This window comes from Podarcis bocagei (assembly GCF_964188305.1).
Source record: "Podarcis bocagei genome assembly, chromosome: 2".
NCBI classification, from domain to species: Eukaryota; Metazoa; Chordata; class Lepidosauria; order Squamata; family Lacertidae; genus Podarcis; species Podarcis bocagei.
Window position 1 is genome coordinate 82,598,903 of NC_138126.1, and position 12,535 is coordinate 82,611,437.

The following is a 12,535-nucleotide window of genomic DNA, read 5'->3' on the forward strand; positions in this document are numbered from 1 at the left end:
TTGTTCCTTTTCTATTCTATAGAACAGGAGGGAAAAGCAGTCTCCAGTTTTCATGACTATGGGGGTCATGAAGAATATTTCTATTAACATGATTTCCCTCTCCTTATCTATCTTACTGGGTTTCTGGAAATTAAAAAATAATAATTGCAGTTAATAATGGACTACTGCAATGCGCTCTACGTGGGGCTACCTTTGAAGGTGACCCGGAAACTACAACTAATCCAGAATGCAGCAGCCAGACTGGTGACTGGGAGCGGCCGCCGAGACCATATAACACCGGTCTTGAAAGACCTACATTGGCTCCCAGTACGTTTCCGAGCACAATTCAAAGTGTTGGCGCTGACCTTTAAAGCCCTAAACGGCCTCGGTCCAGTATACCTGAAGGAGCATCTCCACCCCCATCATTCTGCCCGGACGCTGAGGTCCAGCGCCGAGGGCCTTCTGGCGGTTCCCTCATTGCGAGAAGCAAAGCTACAGGGAACCAGGCAGAGGGCCTTCTCGGTAGTGGCACCCTCCCTGTGGAACGCCCTCCCACCAGATGTCAAAGAGAATAACAACTACCAGACTTTTAGAAGACATCTGAAGGCAGCCCTGTTTAGGGAAGCTTTTAATGTTTGATGTATCACAGTATTTTAATATTCTTTTGGAAGCCGCCCAGAGTGGCTGGGGAAACCCAGCCAGATGGGCGGGGTATAAATAAATTATTATTATTATTATTATTATTATTATTATTATTATTATTATTATTATTATTATTATTTTATTGTAAATACTCTTTTGTGTCAGGCTAGATCTATTTAGTCTGCTAACAAGATTAATTTTTTGTTACATTTTTTTGGTAGCATTGCTGTATTAGTGATTACAAAAGTATGGTAATACTTGGTTAATTGAAACAAGCCACGATCAAACTGTGGCTTATCTTGACTTATTTCAATAAACCATATTTTAAACCACCCAGAGTTCTCAGTTCAGATGAAACAACAAACTGTGATTGGTTTAAAACAGAATGCAGATACTCCAATGGCCTGTCTTGGGCTTGATGATAAATTATAATTTAGTATTACATGGACCAGCTTTGGGTTTATATTCTGGATGCTTACTATGTGCCTCTTACCTTATTATAAACATTCACCAGTTACTCAGTTGTCAAAATGATGGTAAGACAGAAATATAATGTTCCCAATGTTTGAGTGGTGTTAAACTTGCATAGATGTGGTCTGTATACATTTGCCTTTCTCTAACTTAAAACAAGATACTTGTAAAATCTATAGGGCAGATTAAAACATTTGTGAAAACAGCTTTTCCATATCTTAAACATCTTCACAAAACAGAACTTTAAACGAGAGAGTTAAACATAAAGGAGCCCAAAATAGCATTAATAGCTTACAAGTACAAATAATGGAGATTAATATGACATTAAGAGGGACAAAAGAAGAAAATTTATGAACCAACTTGATGATTTTTAGACAATTTAATATGCCTTTGTGTTTACCACATCTGTGTGCATTTGTGACATTTTAGAATCCAGTGTGGATCTGTCTGCATGTAAATTGGGCAGCTGGTTTACGGAATGAGCAATTAGACTGAAGCGCCCATATTGTGCACGTGCAGAAATGAGTGACAGCTCTGATGATAGAATCCAGTGCATTTAGGCAAAAGCATCCCAACATCAGACTGGGTTTTAACTAATCATTAGAAAATGAAATGCGCAGCATTGCCAGATATGGCGAGAAAGCATTTTTGTTCACATGCCCTGTTTCCATAGGCTTTCAGGTGTTTCACTTTGCTGAATCCCAGACATTCTTCTAGTAATCTTAACAGAGCTGTGTAAAAGCATTATGAACAGTGGAAAGTTTATATAGTCAGGTTACATCCAAACAAAGAGCTCCTGAAAAGATTAAGATGCTGGGTGTCCTATATTGCCAATGGAGAATGTTCCCCAACCATTTTGAGTGTTTTCCTAGTAACTCAGAGCTACTATTTTGCCTGAAGGTGATGTATCACAGGACTGGTCACAAAGGGCAAGTGTACAAGCTGTCCATTGATATGAGCAGTGCTTTTTTTCTGGGGGGATGCAGGGCTACGCATACCCCTAAACATTTTGTGAACCTAAGTTTGGCCTCATTGAGGGGCAGTATTTCATTATGAGTAGGAAAATGAGAATACCCCTAAACATATTTTTTTTAGAAAAAAAGCACTGGATATGAGAGACCGTCCTCTAATGGGATAGTGAAGAACCTCCACTGTTCACTCCACTTGTTCAAGCAACTGTCTGTCATTTGTATCTGGGAAACACCCTCAAAGGACCATCCTCAGTTCTCAAGTCCATAATGGCCTGGACATACTAGATCCTCTCTTGATGCTCCTGAGTTGTATTCTTTCTCCCTGCTAGTCCCATTTCACTTGGATGCACCAGTCCAGGATTGTGATGCTACTTCAAATACCAGGTATATCTTCCTTCAGCACTGTACCTGCCACCTCTGTCTTTTTTGAGATGGCACCTGTTCACTTTGGGAACCCATGACTTATTCTCTCCTCAAAATCCACAGGAGACAGAAAACATGATTGACGGACAGGCAAAATTAAGACCTTCGGTGAGAAAAGCACAGGGGAAATTTGTCTCTTTCTGCACATTTATCTCTGATGCAGTAGACCAAATATCCCCCCTTTTTATACATCTTTCAGTCACTGCAATATGTTTCAAGTTATGCTGTGACATCTTTTGGGGGTGGAGGGAGGTTTCTTGGAGCATTTTTTAAAAAAGTCTAGTCTTCAATGCCCTTCAGTGCACTTTTCACCACGTCATTCAGTAATGTCAGTAAGTAAATTACAGTCCCATTACAGATCCCACATATTCTTTGTCCCATAAGGAACAGCTCCTTAGGAATGCAGAAGTCGTGAAATTATTGCTATTATCATTACAGACCGATAAGAGCAAGCAACTAGTGAAAACACCAGCAGAAAAAAGTGCTAAATTGAACTGCATGAATATGTCTGTAATGGGATCCTAGGAAAAACAGATAATTTAGAAGGAATGAAGCAGGGGCTTTGATCAGAGACTCTTTCAGGGAGGTCAGAAAATAGTAATGAACTATAGACTGCTATGTGTCAAGTAATGTAGAGTTTAGTATAAATCATTAAATGGCAAGAGGTTTTGTAATTACATAAAATGTAAGTACCACCTACAGTGATAAATGAGAGTGCCATATTAGCACAAGAAATAGACCAGTGACACTGACATCACTAAAATTAATATTTCAGTTTTGGAGGGGGCTGTTGAATTAAATAGAAGACTGTGTCAATGGTGAAGGAAGATGTAAATCTTGCAGATCACTTGACGCATCTGTGAATATTAAAGTAGTTTGAACATTTGCATCCCTAATTTAGCAGTACTGTTTGGTGTACAAGCTGGGTTCAATTTAGGGCTAATTGTGGCAAGAGCCCCCAGTCTAAATTGTTTTTCAGTTGTTTCATTTGTCTAGTACACATTCAGTTTACAGAGTAGTGCAGTACAGATATTGTAGATATGATTTTTATACACTTAGAATAGAGAGGCTTCATGTGAAGAGCACCTGCATAGGTTAAATAAGATGTCTTAACCCTGAAAATCCACGTGGTACTACTTCTCTTGCTTCCTTCAAATATGTCCTCCAAACCTACTGTATCCTTTAAGCCTTTGTAATAATTCCTTAATACTCACCATTACCTACTGTAACCAAATGCAAATTTAGAACTGAAACAAGCTTTTCTCTCTCTCTCCCCTTTGTTGAATTGCAGGTAACTCGTCTTATACTCTTGAAAGACCATGCCCACTGATAACACGATATAAAAAAACAATTAGCCCACTAGAGGTGTTTTGGGGCATTGTGTAAGAAGGGTGTGTTCGTTGGGTTCACTGATCTTCAGATCCCATCTAGATTTACAATTCTCATAGCTTTAGCAGTCCTTCATTTAGCCTCAAAATGGACTACTTGTTGCTAAGCAACTCAGCATAATAGCAGTGCACGCTACAAGGCTTTGTTCTTTTTTACATGTATTGATGTACTTTATAATAAAGAATGTGAGGTATGAAAGGGAGAGGAAATATTATGTCTGATGTGGAATTGGAGGATCCCTACAGAACAAAAGAACATTTGCTACTTAAAGTAGTATATCAGAAAAAAATGCCCTTTTGTCTATTGTGACACAAGTAAAAAAAAAAAAAAAAGCCCAGTAATACAGTTTTTTATTACAATAAATACTCTTTATAGAATTCCACTTCATCAGTGAGGTGCTCTAATGTTTACCACAACCAACTCCTGAGTACCTGGGTTGCTGGGTTCTTCTGTGGAACAATGCTAAGACTTGCAGACAAGACCTCATGCATGTTCAATGAGGTTTATTCATAAGTAGGTCCATTTTAGATTTTCAGCCCAATATATTAATTCAAAACTGGGTAGATGTTATTAAATGGCTTTTTTTCCAGATAAGGTTTAGAAAAACCTATTGCTATTTTCTAGTCAGAATAAAATGGAGTTTCCACTGGAACTATATAAAGGTAGTATCAAAATGCCAGGGACAAATGCTAAGGATGAACTTTAAAAATTAGATTATCTCAAAATTCCAATGATGTTTTAATAAAAAGCAACAGTTGTAATTATGCTTATTTGTACTGTATTTGATTTTACAAGCTATACATCTCAGTTTAATAACTTCTGAAAACCTGGGCCTGTGGTTGAGGGTTTCTTTGGCTGAGATTTGTTTCCATGCGTATGTTTTGGTAGATATACATTGTTGCATAGACCAGTGTTTGCCCAAACCACTTGTGAGTTGCAACTGGTTAATTTAGGTTAAGCTTTTGCCCTGTGTTGCCTGCATGTTCCTATACCATGTGTTGCAGGAATTGGAGCAAAAGCCAACATGCCTTTCAGAATGTAAGTCTTTAAATAGGAGTGATTAAGAGGAGCGATTATATGCTTTTAAAAATAATGTGTGGGATGTGCTAATAACAATATCTTTGCTTGCTTGGTACAGGAGCTTCAACTTAGCATCCGCCTTATGCTCACCTGGCAATTTCCCCCAGTTTATTATCTGCACGGGGGGGGGGGGAATATTAATGTTTGATGTGGGCCTTGGAAACAGAATTTTATTTTACATTATTGTTAATTTGCAACTCAGACAGTTACGTTGCAGCAAGCTTGGGTCTCCTAAGCTAGGCAGTATTTCCACTTGCAAAAACTGGAATATGTTCCTGTTGATTGGCGCTAACCAAGGTGACATTCAGATCTGAGCCTGGAAACAAATCTGGAGTGCCCCACAGTGCATTTTAGTATATTTATGTAGCAAGCATAATTCAAATGATTAACCCACTTCTAATTTAATTTTATCCTAATGATTAGATTGTTTATACACATCAGTATGATAGAAAAGGACAAGTCCAATAATAAAGTTTCGGATCAATTTGAGGAGGGATCTGAGTGACTTGAAAACAGTAATAATAATTTTATTATTTATACCCTGCCCATCTGGTTGGTGGCTTCCAACACTCTCTGGTTCAGGCATGGCCAAACTTGACCCTCCAGATGTTTTGGGACTACAATTCCCATCATCCCTGACCACTGGTCCTGTTAGCTAGGGGTGATGGGAGTTGTAGTCCCAAAACATCTGGAGGGCCAAGTTTGGCCATGCCTACTCTAGTTTATGGTACACAGTGTTCTACTGTGTGTTGACATGCAAGGCCTTGCAGTATGCCAGGGTTCTGATTTTTTATCAAGTGCTCCTGCAATGTTGTGAAAACTTTATAGTGCAGGGGACTATACAAAGCCTTGTGGTCTGGTGCTCAAGAGAAGGGTGGGCAAAGTCTTCTCTTCATGGCTTGCCACAACTGTTGCTAGAGCACTGCCATTGGTAAGTGGGATGACAGAATGGCAGGAAAAGGAGGGAAGGCATTTAGGGTATTGGATGATGGGAGCTGAGATTTTTCTTCTCCTCAGATTAAAATCCAAGTTTGAGAAGAATTAAGGAGCAGTAATACATGCCTCATAGCATTTTGGAGAGTGTATGTCTGGGCCAGTGTGTATGGAATTGGCAATGTTTTTAGATATAACAGACATTTTTAACACGGGCAGGGAATCAGTAGTCCTCCAGTTGTTGCTGGGACTACAATGTGCACCATCCCTGACCATTGGGCATTGTGTGTTGGAAGTGACACTCTGGACTGGGCAAACCTCTGGGTCTATTGCAGGAGACAGTTATGTGCAAATCACTGAAATTTTCAGCCTAACTGTGCTGTTTTTGTCTTAAATGTCAATGTATGTTGTAGTGAAATATAATCACACCTTGGGCATGTGATTTCTATAAAGATTGAGAGCATTTTAGGATGGTGTTCTTAGGTGTGCACTGGGAAATTGAAATCACAAGGAACTGAGTTTCCAGATTACAGATCAGTCTTTGAAAACCTGTTCTTAGAATTGTAGCACAGCAGGCTACACACTGCCAAATTCTAAAATATTGCAGCAAGGTATTCAGGAACAACTCTGAACTAATGAATCCACACCATGTCTCTTAAATGCAGAGCAAAACACAATCAGTGGTATTATTTCTTCATATCTTTATTCTCCTCACAAGCATCCCCCACATACAGTTTGGGTGGGGGGTGGGGGAAAGAAGTTAACATCTATTAATCATTATTTCCTAGTGTGATAACAATGGCTAATGGGTACACTACAGTTAAACAAGTTCTGGTGTGGAGGTGTCGTTATTAGTTCTTCCCTCCTTCATAACAAAAGTGAAAATTCTGCCAACCCACACATTCCAGATTGTATCAGATCACAGCAGAACTCCCCACTGTTGCTTTAGAAAGTGTATCAGCTATGCCCAAATCAGACAAATTCTTCACAGGGGATGTTGAACAAATAAGCAAGCAGTCTTATATGTTTGTTGATTTGGCTAGCAAGAGATCTGTTCTGTGTACTTTTCTCATTAACAGTTTTGGTGTGGGACAAACACAGATAGCTGTATCCAACTTTTAATGTTTCCTGGATGAATTCCCAGACTTGAGTTATGGGGAACAAAACTGGTTCTCACTTCCACTGTTGCTAATGGAAGACTTGGCAAGAGCATGGCAACATGCTGATTTCGGGAGTATCTTTGTGAGGCATACAACTGGGTACTTGTTCACTTGGAAGTTGGTTTAGAAACCAACTATTTTGTATTGTCCAACTGTATTGTTCATCAGAATACAGTACAGGTTGAACACAGTTCTGTCTGCCTCTCCATGGTGATATACTAACAAAGAGCCATGTGTCACTACCTGATATCCAGGATTATTGCAACAATTTCGAAAAGGCTACAATTGCTTCGTCCCTAAGGCTTACTTAATTTGCTTCTTATTTAGGAAACATGACATCTGTTCCTGTTCAGAAGTCACTGTAGAAGAGGTGTAGGGCATTTTCCTTCCAACCTGGTACCCTCTTGATGGGCTATAACTATAGCAGCTTCAGGCTTCCCCACCTTCGCTCCCTTGATAATGTGGTTGTGTACCCCACTCAAAGGGCCTATTCTTTGACCTTGCTGTGGATATATTTGGTCGCTGTATTCAGGGCTAGGGGGGAATTTGCCTTCAAACTAATTGGTCCTGTCTGTGGATTTTGCCTACCTTACAGAAATTGTCACAGCTGGTTGGTGGATAAGACATTGTATTACATCCTTAGTCTAGGCGTAAGGGGTAGGCCGAAGCACCTACTTCATACTACTAGGGTATCATGTTAAAGGGATCCAGTAGAGGTGCCTCTGTCCAAATACCTAATGGGGGTGGACAGTCCTCTGACCCCTCACCAGCAGTGTTCTGAGGGACCACCTCCCTTTGATGTGTGTCTTGGGATGGTCCTTAACCTGGAATCAATCCTGTAGGAACAATCAACCAGCAGATTGGGTTGGCTGATTCAGGATACACACCCAATGTCTAAGCCAAGACCATAATATATCTGTAATAAATGAAGTTGTGGCCTACTCCAAATTGGCTTGTTTAAATTGGCCTTTATTACTTCCTTTTATTACTTCCTTCCATGTTTCCCTCCATGTTTTCCTGACATTTGCAGGCTTACTGCACCTCTGCTAAGTACCAGGGGAAAGCACATAGTAAGAGAAAGATTGTTGTATTTGACTCATGAAGCAGAGTGTTGGGGTGATGATTTTGACTGGCCTCTGTTGGGATCATAATATTTACAGTTGGCCTCCTCTTCAATACAGCTCATTTTAGCCCATTATTATTTGAAGGATCATCATCCTAAAGCCTCTTGTTTCTCTACTAATCTTTCTGAAATAGGTTGTTACCCAAATATGGCTTTCACTTTAGTTAACATAGACTGCATACACATCATACATTTAAAGCGTGTGTGCGCTCTCTCTCTCTCTCTCTCTCTCTCTCTCTCACACACACACACACACACACACACACACACCAAAAGTTCTGGGAATTGTAGTTTGCTAAAGGTGCTGAGAATTGTAGCTCTGTGAGGGGTCCACCACAGTTCCCAGGATTCTCTAGATGAGAAATGTGCTTTAAATGTATAGTGTTTATATAGCCATGGAGGTTGATTATGATGAGCAAGCTGAGGGTTTAATGGAAAAATAACATGGATTGTTCCAAAGCAGTAATCTCTTTTCAAGATTAAGATTAAGATAAATTGATCCATATTATGATTTAGGCTCCTCGCTGTTCCATTTCATGAAATGTACATAGAGACACACACTAAAATTAACATGCAGTATCTGCCCCATTCAAAGTCTTTTGTCAATTTTTCTGCAATAACTTAGGCTCCCATCTGGGGAAAAAATGTTCAATAGATATGTATTTTTATAATTGGAATGTTCAGTGGTTTATCACCCATATAATTAAAAATGAGAGTTTTTGTGACACAAAGAGGTAGAATTGGTAGAAATGGATCACTGAAATTTTGCCCTGTATTGGTGTCAGCATCCAACTGATAAAATCTCACTGTTTGTGCACAAGCTTGTTATTAACTTGAAGTAGTTGGAGAAGTTGGGTTTTACAATTTTTTTAATTAAGTGTTGGTGGAGTTGTTTGGAAAGATGCTGTCTGTGATGAATATATTGCTATAAAGTGCTTCCTTAGAAACTGAGCATAAAGTTCAACAATACACAGAGTAACTAGGCTGATAACATTGTCATTGTCACTTAGTACCACTGAGTTTCTTTAATACATTCTTTGCTGACAGAATTGTATACATACATAAATACATACATACATTTTAGGCAAGTGCCTAAAATGCTCTGAAATTATGCCTCTGTACATAGGCGTTTCCGTGTGCTGCGCTGGTGCTGGCTCGCCAGAGCAGCTTCGTCACGCTGGCCACGTGACCCGGAAGTGTCTTCGGACAGTGCTGGCTCCCGGCCTCTTAAGCGAGATGAGCACGCAACCCCAGAGTCGGACACGACTGGCCCGTACAGGCAGGGGTACCTTTACCTTTACCTTTTTACATAGGTTCAATACAGCAGTTCCATATTCTAGTACCATTTGTATTTGTTCACAGGTGGTATTTATGCCTTTCCCTTCCTCTGAGGATCTCAGGGTGATATACTTGGTTCTGCACCACCCTTCCTCATAGCCATCATGTAACATAGGGTAGGCTGACAGACAATGACTGGCCCAAGGTTCCCTGGGGAACTTCATGGCAAAGTGTGGATTTGGACCTGGTTCTGCCCAATCCAATCTAACTCTCCCACCACTGCACAGGGGATTGCCAATCTTTTGGGGCCAGTGGACACATCTGGAAATTTGAGAGTGTGTCATAGGCAACAGTCATAAAATGCTTTCTCTGGGGTGTGGTGTACCACAAAACGGCTGCCACAGTGATGTGGCATAATTGCTTCCACATCTAAAAGGGCAGAAAAACAGACAAGACCATTAAATGCTGTGAGTCTGTCCCCCATCAGCCACCCCACGGGGTGTGTGGCACCTAAATCAGTCATTGCTATGGTTACCCACAGAGAGAAGCATTTTGCACCTCTCTATTCAGAACTGATGGGAGAGTGGGCATCCAATTAAATGTAGGCATGTTTAGTATGGCATGCTCAGTGTAGGACAGGCAGCCCAAGCAGGAACAGAAAACAGTTTCTTGGGGAGTGTAGATTTTTGAGAGAATGTTTACTGAGACAACTTATGGGCACCATAGGTGGTACTTGCAGGCACACTGGCAGACTCCATCACCATCCTGACTCTGGCTCCTCAGTGTTGGTTCTCCTCAAAGGCATGGTCTGGTGTTTGATTAAGTTACCTTACTTAATTGCTAGGTTTGTTATTGAGGCTTCTTTGTGTAGTGTCCTTTTTCTTTTAAAAAAAAACCAGGAAAGAATGAAAGGCAGGCAGCCTAGTTTTATAAGGTGGGCAAGGAAATGCCAGGCAGCTTCAGTTCACAAGAAAGCTTTGACAAGCGCTCCACTTGGCATGGACCATGGGGCTCATCCAAACTGGAGTTTAATGTGGATTTGAAGTTGCTTGTGTGTGTCTCCTTTTGCTGTTTCCATATCACGTCTTCCTCATCCCAGGTGGCAGTCCAGTCTTTCTCTCAGCTAAATTTAGTTTTTCCCAATCTGCAGATAATCTGATAAGGGAAGCAAATCCATTATAAAACTGCATGTTACCCAAATGAGGATACACTGAAGGGTGTTGTGTGAGTTTCGACATGTGAGGTGGATGGCATTTTGCCGGATCCCATCTTTTGCCACATATCCTACTTCCACTTTGTTTCCATCAGCCCAAAGGAAAGGATGCAGCCTGCCCCTTTCCACAGGTTGTTGCTGAAGGCACATTTACAGTATCTTTAAAACAGCTCTTCGGTGCAGAACTGCTCTTGCCCAGAGAGCTCAAAAAGCTGTATTAAAAATAGAATGTGCCCTTGCAGGGGCAGGAGGCAGGACAAGAGGTGGGAAAGGAAGCGGCAGCATTTTCATGAGATTGCAAATTGTCTAGCTTGGAGTGACACACACACTTTTTGATTGCTCTTTGGTGCATATCTGGGATATTGTAAAAATAAAAAATAAAATAAAGGTGTGTGCACAGTTAAATAAAGATCTGTGCATGTCCCCACCATAGACCTTAAGGTTTCTGGAATCTACATTGCGTGGGGAGGTACTAATTGAGGGGAGGAGACAACAACAAATATATCCCATAAAGCACTGCATAGTACAGTACTGCGGAGTAAAGAAACTGAGAGATTTCAGAAGCACAAAATTGAAAGTCCTTATGTGTGTACATGGAAACAGTGACCCTCGTCCACATGAATGCCCACATGTGAACACAGCTCAGAGGTTAAGATGGGGTAGGACACATCTCTGTGAACAGCAGCAGAGTGATTATGGGACATGATGGTTAAATCTTATTGAGATGCATAGAAAATAAGGAATGGGCCAATAGTGCAAAACAGTTGGCTATGGCAAATGCATATTTGTGGGAGTAAAGAAAGCAATTCGGTAAGACAATGAGTGGGAAGGAGATGCTAAACTAAGAGTTCCGAGATCTGAAGCAGTTTGGGGAGGCTTTTCCCCAAGTTGTCAAAGTGTGACAAAGTTGACCAAGTTTTTCTTTCTCTCTCTCTCTTGGTGGGTGGAGTGAGAGAGTATACCATATGCATTAATGAAGAGAAGCTGTATATCATCTCAGTATCAGATGGAGATAGAACCACAAATTGTAAAATAAAAGACTATCTCGTTCTGTTAGCAGCCTGTACTGCAGTTTTCCCCAACCTGGAGCCCTCCAGATGTCTTGAACTACAAACCCCATCATCCCTGACTATTGGCCATGCTAGCTGGGACAGATGGGATTTGGAGACCAAAACATCTGGAGGACACCGGGTTGGGGAAGGCAGCTCTACTGCATTATGACATTTTGTTTGTTTGTTTAATGTATTCTGCTTAGGTCCTTTGTAAGGATTTTGATGTCTGGTGTTCCTTGCACCTTCCCAAGAAATTGTTTATTAGGGATTACCATGTAATTCCCATGACTGTTTATGCATGCATGACTGCCTGGTCTGTATTTTGCTCCCTAACAGTCCCATGAATTCATGACTCAGCTGCTCCTTTCTTCCATCTTCACCTTGGGAAATTTGTCTTCACAGTTACTTCAGTAGTGACAATGTCTGCCTCACCAACTGCAACTGGAAGCAAATAGTGCAGATGAACTTATGAATTGCTTGCAAAATGCAGACATCCTTTCCTGTCTGTGCTAGTAAAAGAGGGCAGGCCCTGAATTTTAGGCATTTCTCCAGGGATGAGCCCTTTCTGGTTGGAATTGGTTTGCCTAAGGATATTTTGTAAGTTTGTGCTGCTAACAATCAGTCTCTCCTTCCTTCTCAATTCCCTTACCCAGCTGGTGTGTTCAGTTCCACCTTTACACAGCTATTTTCTCATAACAGTATGTAAATAGCCATGTGTGAACAATATGAGAACATCATGCTTATGTCACTAGAATGATGCACAACAGCTATCATCCAACTAGAATTGCAGATTTCCAGGAGTAAGGCAGCTGTTTGCTTGA

General features: G+C 40.7%; 1 protein-coding gene across 5 annotated transcripts in view; it reads left to right on the forward strand.

The window, feature by feature from the left end:
• HTR4 (5-hydroxytryptamine receptor 4) overlaps positions 1-12,535 on the forward strand; it is a 178,752-nt gene that overhangs the window by 74,594 nt on the left and 91,623 nt on the right. The window lies entirely within an intron of this gene.